The sequence below is a fragment of the Nansenia antarctica genome (assembly GCF_963989245.1).
Source record: "Nansenia antarctica genome assembly, chromosome: 6".
NCBI classification, from domain to species: Eukaryota; Metazoa; Chordata; class Actinopteri; order Argentiniformes; family Microstomatidae; genus Nansenia; species Nansenia antarctica.
This window is the reverse complement of record NC_137676.1, coordinates 20,493,798-20,512,343: the sequence shown is the minus strand read 5'-3', so window position 1 is coordinate 20,512,343 and position 18,546 is coordinate 20,493,798.

Sequence of the window (18,546 nt, the reverse complement as noted above, 5' to 3'; positions counted from 1 at the left end):
TATGGTGTCGCAGTGCCCACACCCGCCTCATCGACTCGCCTATAAACGAAGCCTTGCGCATTGTGACAGGATGCCTGCGTCCTACCCCCGTGGACAACCTTCCCATCCTAGCAGGCATCCAGCCCGCAGGTCTCCGCCGCATGGGAGCCACAGCACGTCTCGCCTGCCGGGCCGTGGAGCTTAATAACCATCTGCTCCATGATAGGCCCACTATAACAGCGGAGCCCTCCCGGCGTCTCAAGTCGAGACACCCATTTGTTTCTGCCGCACAGGATCTCAGGCAGCAATGCAGAGATCACCTCCAAACTCCGCGACCACATCCCAGTCGCCGGCCCTGAGCCCCTCGGGATGGACTTGCCAAGGCTATCCTGGGTGAGGCTCAATCGTCTCCGGACCGGCGTCGGGCGTTTCCGCTCATCAATGCACAGATGGGGCTTGGCCCCAAATGCGTCGTGCGAGTGTGGCGCAGAGGACCAAACCGCAGACCATGTTATCTTGGATTGCCCGGTGTACCACCCACCCAACGGGATGCATGGCATGTCGGTATTAGATGACGAGACGATGACGTGGCTTCTGGGGTGTCCAGAAATATTGCCCGGGTGAGCCCCTCAACCAGGTCTCGGGGTGGTAAAAGGGTAGCCCCTCGGCCCCGAGCCTGGTGGAGTGGAGAGGAAAACAACTACCGTACCCATACGCCGAAGAAGACTAACCTCTTCATGATCCTACCTTTCCTGGCATGGTGTGTTTTGCATTCACCTGTTTGGATAACACAAAACTTTTTCTCATCTCTATTTATCGCATTATGTCAGATAAAAAAGACTGATTAAAGTTTCACTGTATCAATAGTCTTGATCAAAATGTTTCAAACGCAAATGTCCACTTTTATGGCGATGATACTTTGATATACTGCTCTTCACCAAACAAGGCTCTTTGTCAGCTACAACATGCCTTTAATACACAACGTACCTTGTGTGATTTAAAACTTGTTTTGAATGCTAACAAAACAAAACTCATGATGTTTTCATTTGCAAAATCAAAGCCATTGAACTTTTTATCACCACTTTTCAGGGCTCTAAAATTGAATCTGTGGCCCTGTCCACACCTATATGTTTTTTTGATAAACGTGGATTTTTATATTCGTTTTGCGTGGTTCGTCCAGACGCAAACAAGTTTTTGCCCCCTGAAAACGAAGATTTTTAAACAACTTTTAACCTGTTTACAGATAAATGCACAGTTAATGATCGAGAACATTGAGAGACAGAGGCGTCTGATTGGCCATGTGGGGCTATGGGGTTAAAATTATATCGCCGACTACTGGTATGGAATGCTCAATGACAGCGTTTATATTGCGTTTAAACATGCTGGTGTGGACGGTAATATTTTTATATACGAAAAACGTTTATCAAAAAAACGTATTGGTGTGGACGTAGCCTAAATCTCAATACAAATATCTAGGAATTGTAATTGATGATCCTCTCTCTTTTAAGCCTCACAAAAGATATTGTCTTTGCTCCCAGGACGTATTCCTACTATCTGTTCCTAAAGTCCATACTGAATTGGGAAAAGGGAGTTTAAGTATGCTGCTCCCTCTGCTTGGAATAGAGTTGCAAAATGACCAATTAACATTTCTAATATTTTGATTTTTTATGATTCTGTAATTGATTCTTTATTTTCCATTGTAAATTGTTGTATGTTTTTATGTCTGCTACTCTGTTAATTGTGCTGCTGCCTGTCTTGGCCAGGACTCTTTTGTAAAACAGATCTTTAATCTCAATGAGACTTTTCCTGGTTAAATAAAGGTTACATCTTTTTCTTCTTTTTTTTCTTACCATTCCATGTTTGACATAAATCATGTTTGATAGAGGTCAAAGTACGGTAGAATTCCATTCTATTGCAAAGCTTTAAATGGTTATTTTAATTTCTGACAGTGTATGGAAAATAGACATCTAAATACCTTTCTATAACTTAGACATCAATGTTCATTAAAGAAATATCACTGGTGTGTGTATTTGTTTTATTATTATTTTTCTTCTGTAAATTACATCAGATTTAGAAAACGTTATTGTCCTGCCTGTTACAGGACCTTTGGCCTTGTATACAGCCCTGTTCTGTCCCCTGCTCTTTTGTTATATACTGTACATGTTTGCAGACATTTTTCTCCACAACCAGTCCGACTGGTCACAGACCAATGGAAACGTACTGAATGTATGGAATGTGGAAATACAGTAAGCTAGATACTAACCCTATAACTGTGTGTGTTTATCTGGAGCGACACATTAGACGTTTTTTTCCATTTCAGGGCTCAATAGATCTGAATCTTCAACATGTGGGGACATAACCAAGGTACTTATATGCCCTCTCCAACAGGAATGTTGAATTGTGCCGTTTATGTTTGATTCAGGTCAGAAATCTTGGTGTAATTCAAAACTTCAACAGCCACATTGAACAACTCAATAACTAAATCAGCCTACTATGAGAGGTTTCATGTCCAAACAAGACCTCGGAAAACTCCATGAATTTGTTTTGAGTAGACTTGATTATTGTAATGGTCTACTAACAGGCCGATCTAAAGGAGTGTTTGTAAATTGCATCTCATCCAAAATGCCGCTGCTAGGGTCCTAAAAAAAAGTCCTTAAAAAGTTTTAACATATTACACCAATCCTGAGATCTCTACACTGGCTACCAGTCTCTCAGATAATTGAATTAAAAATACTCCTAATTGTATACAAATCACAAAATGGTCTTGGACCTAAATACATATCAGATCTCCTCACACCCTATATTACAGCAAGGCCCCTAAGGTCAGCTGAGACTAATCAGCTTATCATTCCAAGAGTGAAAACAAAACATGGTAAAGCAGCATACTCTATTATGAATTAGGTGTGTATGATGGGTATGATACACCCCCTCATCCTTTACTTTCAAAAACACATTTTCATTACATTTCCATTTCTCTAAGTGCTTTTTGAATTATGAATACCTAATTATTATTAAAATAATAATAATAATCTAGCATTATGACTACCAATGGCCCCTGGCCCAAGCTTTTTCTTGCGATGACTGATGGATAGATGATTCACTTACTTAGACTTAATTTATTTGTTGCTTTGGATAAAGGCGTCTGCTAAATGGCATGAATGTAAATGTAAATGTACCTGAACAAAGACTTGTAGCCCAGCCTCCTTTCACAGGAATGCTTGTGCAGTGGGCCAAGAAGGGGTGGAGGAGTAGAGTTGTGGAGGAGTAGCCGGTTATCTATAAATGAGACAACTCTTCTCTGGGAGTCAGTAGCTTGCTGCCTGGGTAACCACTTAACATCTGAGCAGACAATCGTAAGTAAACTGTTTTTGAAAATGTATTGTGACACTTTCCATTCCATGGTTGACATGGATCATGTTTGAACAAAAATATGTTTTTTGATCGCTATTATGCCGCTATGAGTACACCGACCAACGCGACGCGGTCCGCGGACCAACGTAGAACTATAAACTTGGAGAGCCCTCGCGTAGGCTATGGCGTAGCCGCGCGTAAATTCGACGCAGGAGTATAAATCAGGCTTTAGTCACCTCCTGCCTGGTACAGGACGTTTGGCCCTTATACAGCCCTTATCTGTCCTGTGCTCTTTTGTTATATATGTTTTCAGAAAGGTTTCTCCACAACCGGTCCGACTGGTTGGTCACAGATGGATGTGTGTATCTGGAGCGACACATAAGTTGTTATCGAAGGGAGGGGTTAATGATGATACTTTCTGAGGATTTTTTACATTTATTTTTCCATTTCAGGGTTCAATAGATCTGAATCTTCAACATGTGGGGTCATAACCAAGGTAATTATATGCCCAACATGTATGTTGAATTGTACAGTTTATGTTTGATTCATACTCTATTCTGAATCCTCTTCTCTCTGTTGTAAAGGAGGTGGACATCCCCCTGGCCACAATGTGAACCCTCAACAGCCCATGGCAGGGGGGTACCCCGCCCCCCCTGGACAGTACCCACCTGGCCAGTACCCCGGCCAGTATCCCGGCCAGTACCCTGGCCAGTGCCCTAATGTTCCTGGGCCCCCAGTCTGCCCTCCCCAGCCCTCTAATTGCTACCCTGTGCCACCAGCATGTGGTCCAACTGGCGGTGGGCATGGAGAGCATGGGGGACACGGGCATGGTCATGGTCACGGGCATGATCACGGGCATGGTCACGGGCATGATCACGGGCATGGTCATGGTCACGGGCATGATCACGGGCATGGTCACGGGCATGATCACGGGCATGGTCACGGGCATGATCACGGGCATGGTCATGGTCACGGGCATGATCACGGACATGGTCACGGGCATGATCACGGACATGGTCACGGGCATGATCACGGGCATGGTCATGGTCACGGGCATGATCATGGACATGGTCACGAGCATGATCACGGGCATGGTCATGGTCACGGTCATGGGCATGGTCACGGTCATGGTCACGGTCATGGTGGCAGGCGTCGTCGCAGGCATGGTCACGGTCATGTTCGCGTTCATTTGCATAGCCATTGTCACAAGAAAGGGAAGCAAAGCCACGGGGTAAGAGATTGTTTATTCTGTCAACACTTATTATGCTAAGGCCTTCCTGCATTGTAGCATTCCTAGTTTTATGTTAGGGTCATTTGCAAAGGTTAGGGTGGATTCCAAGTTGAATTAATCCAATCCATCTCCTTCTGAAAGCAAGACTTCTGAGGTTTACTGAATTAATTTGGATGTTTTGGTCCTCTTTGCTAAATCAGTTTCCAAGAACAAAAAAACGATGTATGTGATGATGTTGACTCTGTAATGTTCGCTTATGACTCAGTTGTGCTCGACTAAGTGTGTGTATGTTTTGTCTGTCCTTTCTCCAGTCCTCCAGCAGTTCTTGCAGCAGCAGCGACAGCGGCTCAGACTAGACCCCTGCCTGCGTGACAGCCAGCCTGCCTGCTTGACCCCTGCCTGTCTGTCTGCCCGTCTGCCTGCTTGACCCCTGCCTGTCTGTCTGCCCGCCTGGCTGCTTGACCCCTGCCTGTCTGATTACCCGCCTGCCTGTCTTCTGTTAAAAACATTCTTATTAAAACTACTTGCTTTAAACTTACCTGCCTGTCCCTTGTCTGATTGAATTTGGGTTCAGCCTTTGACTTGTGACATTAACATACATACATACAGTGGGGGAAATAAGTATTCGATCCCACTTAACCTGTTCTTATCTGTCCTATTTTTCAGGTTTTCTGCTCGAAATGACATGCCCACAGTGAATATAGAATATCTCCACAATCACAAGGGCCTTCATAATGATCTTGGTATCAAATGAAAGCTAACACAAAATCTCAAATTCACTCTCCGTCTAAAGAAACAACAGCTTTTAGAGTGAATATCAGCTTGTAAACCTGACTGAATAAGCCCAAATCATCTTGGAATCAGTACTCCACTTGTGCCAAATTAGATGCTAGTAATGTGAGCCAATGCAACTTTGTACCTGTTTTAGTACAGGTATGTTTAGGCGGACAACCAAATTGTGCCATTTGGTGACATTTTGGCACCATCAGTATATTAGACTTTCTCATGTATCAAGACTGTAAAATCGATTATATTTCATTGACATATCACTATAGGTATAACAATTCACTATAGGTACAGTATATGACACATAGTCATCACCAGACGCTGGGTTTCGTCCCTGGTGATGCTCTGCCAGGCCTCTACTGCAACCGTCTTCAGTTCCTGCTTGTTCTTGGGGGCATTTTCACTTCAGTTTTGTCTTCAGCAAGTGAAATGCATGCTCAATTGGATTCAGGTCAGGTGATTGACTTGGCCATTGCATAACATTCCACTTCTTTGCCTTAAACTCTATGGCTGCTTTCGCAGAATGCTTCGGGTCATTGTCCCTCTGCACTGTGAAGCGCTGTCCAATGAATACATTTCTAAATAAATGCGACTTCTCGTCCAGTGCGACTTATATGTGTTTTTTTCCTCTTCATGGCGCATTTTTTGACTGATGCGACTTATAATCCGGAAAATACGGTACATACATACATACATACATACATACATACACACACACACATACATACATACATACATACATACATACATACATACATACATACATACATACATACATACATACATACACACACATACATACATACATACATACATACAGTACATACATACATACATACATAGTAACATACATACATACACACATACATACATAGTAACATATATACATACACACACACATACATACATACATACATACATACATACATACATACATACATACATTCATACATACATACACACACACACATACATACATACATACATACATACATACATACATACATACATACATACATACATACATACATTCATACATACATACACACACACACACATACATACATACATACATACATACATACATACATACATACATACATACATACATACATACATACATACATACAGTGATGTCGTTAGGCCTGGGCATCGGGGCTCTAGCCCTACATTAGTTAGTTCAAGTTTATTTCGAACAGCAGTCCAAGTACATTGGAATACAAATGATTTCAAAAATAAAGGAAAAAAAATCCACATGGTTAAGCTGTCCGAAAGGGAATAGGAGGAAGCAAAGCTTATTTGTCCTATCCCCATTCACACACTACAGTTACAGTAGCGTAGGTTTACAACAGAAACAAACAACAAACAAAAAAACAATCAGGCTCAATTTTGTCATTCAAATTCAAATACACACAATACAGGATACAAAGTATCATACACTAATTTTAGCAAATGGCATGTCCTGTCATTGCATGTCAATGCCATGTTGTATCTAGAAAGGATATCATTCTTATACATTCTTTTAAATTGCAGTTCATTAGTACACCTTTGGAGCTTTTCCTCAAAGCCATTCCACAACACAACTCCGCAGATTGATATACAAAATCTGTTAACGTTAATTTGTGCGTAATGCTGTCTCATGTTAAGTTCTCTAAATGTATAGTCCCCCCCTCTCTCAGTGAATAGTCTTTGCAAATTGCCCGGCAACAGTTCATTGTTGGTTTTATACAAAATCAGTGCTGTCTTGAAATCTACTATATCCATCAGTTTCAGGGTATGCATCTTCATAAAGAGAACATTGGTATGATCGAGATATCCAGCATGATTAACTATTCTTACAGCTCTTTTTTGTAATATGCACAATGGTTGTAAAGTGGTTTTGTATGTATTTCCCCATACTTCAGGACAGTAATTCAGATATGGCAGAACAAATGAATAATATAAGGTATACAATGCTTTTTTGTTTAACAGGTGTCATATTTTCCCCAATACTCCAATACTCCTTGCTACCTTTGATTTCACATAGCTTATGTGAGGTTTCCAGCAGATCCTGTGGTCTAGAATCACACCTAGGAATTTGGTCTCGTACACTCTTTCTATAATAATGTTATTTATTGTTACTCTCAGAATCTATTTTACGGTTTCCAAATATCACAAGTTTTGTTTTTTTAACATTCAATTATAGTTTATTCAGATCAAACCATATTTTTAGTCATTTCTACTGTGATTTCCTCCAAGAGCTGCTAAAGATCTCCACCAGAACAGAAAATATTAGTGTCGTCCGCAAATAAAATACATTTAATAATGTTTGACACTTTGCAGATATCATTGATACACAGATTAAATATATTTGGACCCAATGCTGACCCCTGTGTCACTCCACATGTTATTTCTAGGCATGCTGATTTGTTATCACCTATCTGCACATACTGATGTCTGTTACTTATGTAGCCTTTCCTCCATTTAAGCACACCTCATCTGATGCCATACCTTTCCAATTTGTCTATCAATAAATTATGATCTATGGTGTCGATTTTTTTTATTTTTATCTATAAATACCCCTACAACATACTTCTTCTGGTCAATAGCGCTGGTGATTTCTTCAATTAGTTCCATTAGCGCCATAGATGTTGTTCTGTTACATCTAAAACCATACTGACAGTTATCTATTAGATCATACTTGTCTATGAAGTTATCCAATCTACTGGCAAAGAGCTTTTCTAGTATTTTGGAGAACTGTGAGAGTAGAGACACTGGTCTGTAATTGGTAAATTGTTTTCGGTCTCCGTCTTTATACAGTGGTATAACTTAAGCAGTTTTCATTTGACATGGAAATACCCGTTTTAAAAGACAAATTACAAATATAAACTAATGGATTTACAATTGCATCAATAACTTTCTTGATTAAATCCATATCAATGTAATTCCAGTCAGTAGACAATTTATTCTTACAGTTCTTAACCAGATCCATAATCTTAATTCCATTAAGTGCATTAAGAACATTGAGCTCAGATTGCTAAAAAATCTTCAACACTCCTCATCCCTTCCTCTGGCTGAGGTTTCTTGATTTCCTCTGCCAATTTTGGTCCCACACTTACGAAAAAGTTGTTGAACCCAAAAACTTCATAATTCATGTTCTCAACAATCCTATCATTCTCCACAAAATTACTAGGGTATCTATTGGACTTTTCCTTCCTTATAATATTATTGAATACTTTCCACAATCCCTTGATATTATTTTTATTATTATCTATTATTTGATCATGTTGCTTGTTCACCGCTTCTCATGCGTTATGAAGCCCTGGATCTCCACATCCTGGAGAAAAAAGAAGAAAAAGAAGTTGGCATCTGCCGCATCGCCGTCGATTTAATAATAATAATAATAATAATAATAATAATAATAATAATACATTAGACTTATATAGCGTTTTTCTAGACACTCAAAGAGCTTTACAAACTGAAAAGATCGAGTAGTAAAATAAAATAAAATAAAAAAATAGATTAAAGAAAGTATTTGGGTCTAATTAATTTTTAGATTACTAAATCTAAATCTCTTTGTAGGACAATCTACTCTGTATACTGCAATTACACCTAGATTTCGGGCGGAGAAGCGGTGAACAAGCAACACCAGCGTCCTCTCTCGACCGGCATATTTTGAAAAGTGATCATATCATATCGATACATCATATCTATCATATCATATCATATCATATTTTAAAAATGTGATTACTAAATCTAAATCTAGGTGTCTTTGTAGGACAATCTACTCTGTGTATACTGCAATTACACCTAGATTTCGGGCAGAGAAGCGGCGAACAAGCAACACCAGCGTCCTCTCTCGACCAGCATTTTTTTAAGCCCCCCTCGAGCCCCCACTCCTTAACCAAACCCTCCCATAACAGACACAGTACTACCATAAACTATATGTGACAGCAGGTGGTGAAACCAGGAACAAGTCGCCAACCACTACACTAACTAGGTAGTAGTACTCACTGAATCCATTGCATTGCAATGTTTTGGTTGGACTAGTGAGTGTGTCATGTGTCATTGATTTTCAACAACTCTGACATTTATTAAAAATGTTCTGAATAAAACTCTGAACGGTCCGTCGGTTGGCGACTTGTTCCTGGTTTCACCTGCTGCTGTCACATATAGTACAACACTTTTCTGCAAAGTGAAATTCTTACTGTTTTTCACCTTTGTTTTCAAATGAAAGTTGTCCAAACAGAAAATGCATATTCATGGTTATAGTTACTATTAAGTGTCATTGGTAAATGGTGGACTGAACTTTAGATGACACTTCCTGTGTGCTACTGAGACCAAAAACTAACTAATACAACAGATGTCTGTAACGTGACACAAAGATGGAGAGTGGTGTGGTGAAAATAAGGAAATAACATTCTGTACCATCTCTGGGTGCCAGGCAGAGGTTTGGGTTCAAATCATGTTTACTGCAATCTGTAATTTCTTCTGTAGTTTTATTCTTCACACAGTTATACTGTATACAGTACTTTAAGTAATACATGTGCAGTGAGAGTGTGTGGACACATAGACTAGAGAGAGAGAGAGAGTCAGAGAGAGAGAGAGAGAGAGAGGTTTTCAAAAAGGTTAAGATGTTTGTATGCATTCTGTTGACCTCCCCCTAGTGGTGTCTATTAGATACAGCAGCACCAAATCACACCTCATCTGATTCATTTATATGCGAGGGACAATACCTCCTTTTAATACCCTAATCGTCATTCATACCTCGCCGCGATGATTCGGGACAATGGTCTTTTATTGAGGATGTGATCTCACCCGAGAGTGCCAGAATCAGCCATTTTTACAGCCCGTCTCCTCAATCCATCACTGGGTGTCGGTGACAGAGGCAGTGGGGACACTCTAACTCAATTACTGTAGAGAGAGAGAGAGGGGGAGAGGGAGAGGGAGAGAGAGAGAGAGAGAGAGAGAGAGAGAGAGAGAGAGAGAGAGAGAGAGAGAGAGAGAGAGAGAGAGAGAGAGAGAGAGAGAGAGAGAGAGAGAGAGAGAGAGAGAGAGAGAGAGAGAGAGAGAGAGGGGGAGAAGGAGAGGGAGAGAGAGAGAGACATATTGGGACGTCACTCACAAACGCTTAACTCACTTAAGGACAGAAGGACAGCCGATGTGGCGAAAAAAGACTCGGTGTGCTGGCCGGCTCCCATGGTGCATTACTTCAGATTAAATGACTGGTAAATAAACAGATTTTTTCTTCTTTTTTGGGGTGGGGGGGTTGTTCGCCCATCCATCCATCCATCCATCCATCTTCAGTATGCTCAGTGCTATCAGTCTCACTGCTGACACTGACCCTTTCCCATCCTCTGCTTGTCTCTGTTCTTCTCATTTCTAGTCGCTTCTTTTATCTTCTCTCCTCTCCTCTCTTCTTCCACTCCTTTCCTCTCCTCTTCTGGGGATTAAAAAAAGGAACTTTACAAACATTAAAATGCCTGCCAATCACATCCTGAAGGTCTGAATCGTATTTGTAGGTTTAATGTGCACACATTGTCTTCGTATTAACCAGGAATGATGTATTGATATTGAACACTAGCTATGTAGCTGTGGCTAATGCTTCCCTTATTGATTCTGAATACAATCAAAGAGCATGTCATTTAAACTAAAGGTTTGCCGGCTTTATCTTCAGTCAAATGGAATAACATAGCCTGCTTCATCATTCATGATAGTCATTTTCAGATTATCAAAATTATATGATTATTTCAGATAATTTGTTTTCAAATGAATGTCGAAACAGTCATGAGTGATGATGATTAATTTAGTCACGGCTTGCTGGAGTAAAGTGTACCGTCTGAAAACAAGATTGGATTTGAATTGGTTTTTACTCCAATAAAAGTCAATGGAAATCAAAGTGTTATGGTGTTACAGCTCAATAACTGTTACTGTTAGCATTTGGCATCTGCAGTGAAATCACCAAAGCAAGCGCCAAAGTATTGTGGTGGTTGCTCATAAACATCTAATACCACATAACTTCATATGTCAACATGTTCCCACAGAGGGAGGTATCCTTTATAACATTTGACATAAAATGCAATGATTAATTCACTAATGTCTGCATATCATCCTGATTGATGGATCCGTACCAGGGAAGGTAGAAATCGGAGGACAGAATCATTGGAATGGAATGAGGAACGGTATCAGCCACATATCAAACACAATAGTGTGTGATACATTTCAAGATAAGTAAGTAAGTACCGATGGTTCTGGAGCCTAATGGCCCATATTAACATCTCCTGTTTCTGTAGTGTGAGGCAGCTTGATGTACAAGTACACCCCCTGGACATGATGCTGGTATGTCCCAGGGTCTTACCCCCAATCCACCCCTTAATGCTGAGTGCCAAGCAGGGAGGATCAGGTAGCATTTTTATAGACTTTGGTACGACTCGGCCGGGGATCAAACTCACAATCTTCCAATCTCACGGCGGACACTCTAACTGAGCTGGACACTCTAACTGAGCTGGACACTCTAAGATGGCGGATACTCTAACTGAGCTGGACACTCTAACCACAGAGCCACTGAGCTGGTAAACATTTCGGGGTTCATTCCACTGACATTTCAAGATAGTTTCCTTTTATAGGCCTATCCCTCTCTCATAAACATGACTGTCCTCCTGTCACAACCTTTGATCCAGATGAAATCTGCTGCATGCATTCTTTTTGCTTCCAACCACTGAGAAGCACAGCTCCCTAGGGCTATTTTACACTTCATTAAAGGAATGTTGTTTATTAATTATTAATCTTGGAAAAACTATTAATTGTGAGACTGAATAGCTTCATTGAGAAACACAACTTGTTAACTGACAACCAATATGGATTTAGAACAAATAGATCAACAACTATGGCACTAATGGATTTGACGGAAGAAATAACTAACTGTTTTGACAACACCCAGCAAGCACCGACGGACCAGTCCGATAACGGCCAGATCATGTTATATCATGACTAGTTAGTATCTGGCCCAGAATATCATCCTATTTCAAAAAAAATATTTTTTTACAGAAAAAATGCCACTGAAATAACTAAATGGATGTAATTGAGGTTAAAATTGCTATTTTTCCGACCAGCACTTATTGTGTAACACCGGGAACACAAATTGGCGCTGATTTACAAGCTGTTTGTGTTAACAAAACTAATTTTGATAATTTCTTCATCTTGAAAGAGAGCAGCAGGGATGGACCCTGATAGTGGCTAGATGAAGTCATATCATGTCTAGGCTGATCCGGCCCAGAATATCACCCTAAGAAATATCTTAAGGAAAAAGACTTTGCCATTGAGTGTCACAAAACTCATTTTGATCCTTTGTTCAGCTTGAAAGAGAGCAGCACGATGAATCTATAACTATCTTTGTATGTTCTCTATTTATCTATCAATATCTACCGATCTCGCACACCGGTCAGAGGTGCTTGTGTGACGTACGAAGCTTCGTTCGAGTAGTCACGTGGTTTTTGCCAAATTGACGCTAGCATCAATACATTTGTATCGAAGCACATTGCGTCGAAAGATCGACGCTGTGTCGTGACTACTGCGTTGAGCGTAACATCACTAGTACATAGGAATTATGATAATTACCTTTATAGCTAGTGTAATTGCCAGCAGAAAGACAGGTTATTTAGCAAATAATAAAGCCCTGGCTTTTTCCAATGAATTTTAGCTGCATGAACTGAATAAGTAGCTACTACTAAGTAGCACTAGCTAGCTTGGGGGAAATTAATTGAGTAAGAAATGAATACCGTATAACTACTTGAGTGTTATTTCTGAAAACACTTGAGTCAGAATTTACACAACTGTGCTGTGTAATGTTAAGAATGCAAAAGACGAGAGTTTAAACCGACTAATGTTAACATGTAGCCCAATGCTAGCGACCTGTTAGCTTGATAGATGACAACTGGAAAGCTGTTTCATTCTCACAGCATTGAATCACGGTAGTCTACCTTAACTGTGTGTTAACTGTTCAAGTTTTATAAATAAAAAGTTATATAACAAGTATAATTGTGTAATTGTAAAGTTTTTGTAATTGAAAGTTATTGTTCATAATTGAAACATTGTTGTACTGCTGATGATATGTTGATATGATATGTTTTTGTTTGTGATCTGGCCTAGTCCTGGACGTCTCTGAAAGACGTCATCATGACGTCTTTATAACGTCTTTGTGCTTGCTATATTAGGAATATTCATAGATTTGAAAAAAGCCTTTGATACCATTGACCATAACATCTTACTGTATAAATTGGAAAGATATGGGATGAGAGGTGTGGCACTGAGCTGGTAAAAAGCTACATTTCCAATAGACAACAGTTTGTTAAGATAGGCAATCATACTTCATCATGCCTTGACGTTACCTGGGGAGTCCCACAGGGGTCAGTGTTGGGCCCCTTATTATTTATTTTGTACATAAATTACATTTGTAAGGTATCAACTATGTTTAAATGTATTATTTTTGCGGACGACATCAACATCTTCTGTTCTGGAGATAATTTAAATAAACTCTTGGAGATTATCTCAACTGAATTGTCCAAATTAAAACTATGGCTTGACATTAATAAACTCTCATTGAATGTGGACAAAACCAAACTGATGGTGTTTGGAAACCGCAAAATAGATACACAAGTGCAAGTAACAATAAATAATGTCAATATCGAACAAGTATATGAGATCACATTTCTAGGAGTAATATTAGACAGTAAATTATGTTGGAAATATCCTATAAGATACGTTAGATCCAAAGTATCAAGGAGTATTGCAGTATTGTGCAGGGCAAAACATATTCTGGAACAGAGGATGTTGTATACTCTATATTGTTGTCTTGTCTTACCATATTTGAGTTACTGTGTGGAGATATGGGGGAATGCATAGGTTTAAAGGAATGATTTTTGTTAACTACCAAAATGAGGAAAGGGAAGGTTGTTAATCTTCTGGATACTAAGATGTGGTTTTCTTTGTCTTTTTCTTTTGTATTACATTGTGGATACTGATGTTTGTTATTTATTTATTTTGTGTTGTTTCAGTATTAAGAATGAAAAATTATTAGTACTGTTGATACTGAAATGTATGAATTAATTAACTGAATTATATAATTTAAGTATAATTGTTCTCACTTGAGAGTGACGGATATGGGTAGGACATGATAAGCTTAGGCTTCATCCTACTTCCTTTCGAACATTGATAGGCCAGGGGCCTCATTCATAGAACGTGCTTAGATCAAATTTTGATCTTACCCGTGTCGTACGTAGAAACCCACGTCAACGTAGTGATTTATACAATTTCAACGTGAGTCAATTTGATCGTGGAAACGATCGTAGCTCGACGTCGAGTATTCAACTTGCTTACGCACATTACCTACTGGTTATGCGGAGTTATTACAGGCATGTGAGCCGCACTGGAAAAACGTTGCCGACTGTAATTCATGCAAGTGGCTTGTAATAAAATTAACGATGTTGTTATCAGCCGAGAAAATGAGTTTAATTCAAGATTGAAAGGGAACTAATGTTTATGATTGTATTTCAGTCTTTCTTTATATCCCTCCGGAGCTGTCTATCTCTCTTCAACATGCGATATATACGCGCTCCAGAACGGACCTTGCCCGGCCACGCGCTAAATGATACTGGATTTCGAGTTGAGTCGGGATGAGGGGGAATGGCACCCCCCCCTGAAATAAAAACAGTCCAAATCATCCCCCGTCTAAAACTGCCATCCCCCCTTTCCATCCCTTATGTCATTTTATCAATGAACGTGGTATTACTGCCCTCTCCCGCTTCCAGACGCACGACTACCCTATAATAATAGTATTAACGCCCTGTGATAGCGGCTCAAATAGCGGCTGAATGAAGCCATGTGCTATAATATAATACAGACAGTACATAATATATAATAATTATATTATTATATATTATATATATTATGTATATTATGTACTGTCTGTATTATATTATATTATAGCACTTGGCTTCATTCAGCCGCTATAATTGAGCCGCTATCACAGGGCGTTAATACAAACCTCATTCACCTGCGTTCATTTCCAAGTATGTTTGGTATTTATAGAAGGAAGCACGTAGGCAACTTTAAATCATCTCAGCTCGTTTTATAAATAATGCTTACGACGGTTTAGAAAAATGTGCTTACGTCAAAGTCAAAGATGACGTTCAAGTACTTTTTTATGAATGAGGCCCCTGTACTCTTCGTTTTAGTTATTTGTTCTTTTATTATTTTAAATCATGTTCGAAATAAAAAAAGATTCATTCATTCATTCATTATAGATTCTCTCCAATGGGGAGAATCACCGCCTCCCCTCTCCCCATTCCCCACTCTTCCTTACCTGTCCAGTAAGTAATGGCGCTTTTCCATTGACCGGCCCGGGTCGGCATGGCACGGCTCGCCTCGCTTTTGAACAGTTCTGGGTATGAGACGTTTTCCACTATACAGGAACGACCCGGGACTGTAGGAGGAGTTACGTGTCATAAGATTCCCCCCGCTATACAGATCAGCGGGGGGAAATGCGATAAGAATTATGTCAAAATGCAGCACTATCGTGCACAGATCAGCCTTACAACATGTAACGTTAAGTGCCTGTTACTTGCCGCTTTCAGTTCTAGTAGACTAGTTTAGATCTCGCAACCAGGGAAATGCCGACATGAAATGCGACACAATTCTATTTTTATTTCTCCTGACACGTTGAGCACTGTGCTTTTTTTTGTTGGTGAACTACCGTAATAAGCCTAAAAAAGTTCAACTGTTCAAAAAGTGCAACTTCTCTGCTTTCAGAAACTGTTTGAATTTTTTAGATTGGGCATATACAGTAGTTCATGAATTACGATAGTTTGAAGGAACGCTGTAAAATCCTGTCTGCGCTGACAGCTCCGGTTTCGGAGCAAGACGCGAATCTATCGGCATTAGTCAAATACATGCTCACATCCAGTCATCCGCTCATCTGCTGGTAGTCAAATATATTTATTTATATATACAGCATATGGATATTACGTGCTTGTTACCTGCCGCTTTCAGTTCTAATAGTTTAGATCTTGCAACCAGGGAAACGCCGACATGTGTTAAAGGGAGCAAGACGCGAATCTACCGGCATTTGACTGCCGCTGGACTGAGAAACAGCATAGGCACAGGACATCGCCATAATAGCGATTTTTTTGTTATGCTTGTTGTAAATAAAAGTTCTATGATGCATTGAAATTACATTAAACTAAGATAATACGATGGTTATCATAATGTTTCTAATCTTTATTAATAAGTTATTACAGAAACAGTAAGTGACATTTTCCGAGAGCGAAATCTGTTGTGGTATTTAAAGATGGCGGTTAGCGAAGAAATCTATGAACATGGGATGACGATTTCCATTGACCAATCAACGGTGTGCAGCGTAACACGTCACACGCAGCCTGGCAAAAAGGTACCTTTCGCTACCCATCCCGAACAAGAACTATTTTACCGTGCCGTGCCGACCCGTGCCGGTCAATGGAAAAGCGCCAAAGAACAGGGCCGACCAGGGTCGACCCTGTAGTGGAAAAGCGCCATAAGTAGCCTAATGGCCCAAAGGTCAGGGGCCTATCTCCTGTTTCCGTAGCGCGAGGTGGCTTGAAGTCCACCCCCTGGACATGACGCTGGTATGTCCCCAATCCAACCTGTCCAGTAGGGACATCGGGCATTCTGCTCGGCTGCTCCCAGGCTGTGGAAAGCTCTCCCTGACTACCTAAGGGCACCACAGTCTGTGGATGCTTATAAACGAGGCCAACACTTTTTAATAGAGCCTTTTATTAGCCATTTTAATTTTTTTTTCTTTTATTCTTTTTATTCTTCTTCTTGTTTCTAATCTGTAGCACTTTGAGATTCCCTTATGTAAAGTGCATTACAAATAAAATGTATTTGTATTATTATTATTATTATCTCAATCCAACATTGAGCGCCGTGGGATGTTTCTTGCTACCAGCATTAACAGTGACAAGACAAACGTCAAGACAAACAAGGACATTTCTAGAAGGAAGACACACATAAGACAACTTTCAAACTGGAAGCATTTTTATTGCCCTAGAATCCACCTGAGAATGATAGCACTGCTCATCTCACCTGACCATGTCATACTAACATCATCAAAGGACACCTCTGTTGGCTTTGGACAGTATATACACCACAGAATACACACATTCACACTAAGGGAGGCTGGTGGAGGTAGAAATGGGAGGACGACCTCATTGTAATGCCTGGACTGGAATGAGGAACGGTATCAAACACGTGCAGTACATGTATTACAAGGAGCTTTATTTCTGCCTCCACCAGCTTCCACTGATTTACACCCCCTCTATACACTACACTGTAGAACTGTTTAGTTATACTTTGTCACAAAAATATACAGACTATTCCCATTAGAGTGCAAACTCAGGACCTCTGATATTAGTTCACGTTGGTATTGTCTGTAACATTTAAAATATATCAACAAATTCCTTCTGATTTACTTTCCCCTTCATTTAGCATGTTCATAAAAGACAAATTTCAGACGATTTACACTCTGACACACAAAACACAGACACAGATTTATATTGATATTCATTTGAAAGTACCACCACCAGTTCCCGATCACTTCCTGTTAGCTAATAAAAGTAGTGTTTTGCACGAGTATAATCTACAAGCTATCCCACTCTATGTCATGTCACATGATCTTATTGTATAGTACCTATCCCACTCCTCCACGTACGTCACATGATCTTATTGCCTTAGATGCTGTGGTATGTTTTAAATATCAGTGCCGTGAGTGTAGCAATGAAGCTAGTACAAAAGGTTATATTTACTTATTAAAACAATCTTTAGAAAATCATCTATACGTGTTCTATTAGTCTTCATTAATGCCACACTGGTAAATAAAAAAACAAAAAAACAACAACAACAAAATGAATCAAGCCAACAATAAATAAATCTTGCTTTCAAATATCCTCTTTGAAATTCCATGAGTTATAGCTACGTACTTCATGTGTTTCCCTGAAAATATTTAAATGAATCAAAGTTAATTTATACAACACCTTGAAACAAGCAAACAAAACAAGACAAATCTTGCCTACTCCCTACAATCGACAATGGACTGATTCCAATCCAACCTCTAGTTCCTTCCCATGGGCCCTTATTGATTCACACTCAAGCTGTATGCATTGAGACTATGTGAAAGGCTGTCACATGGG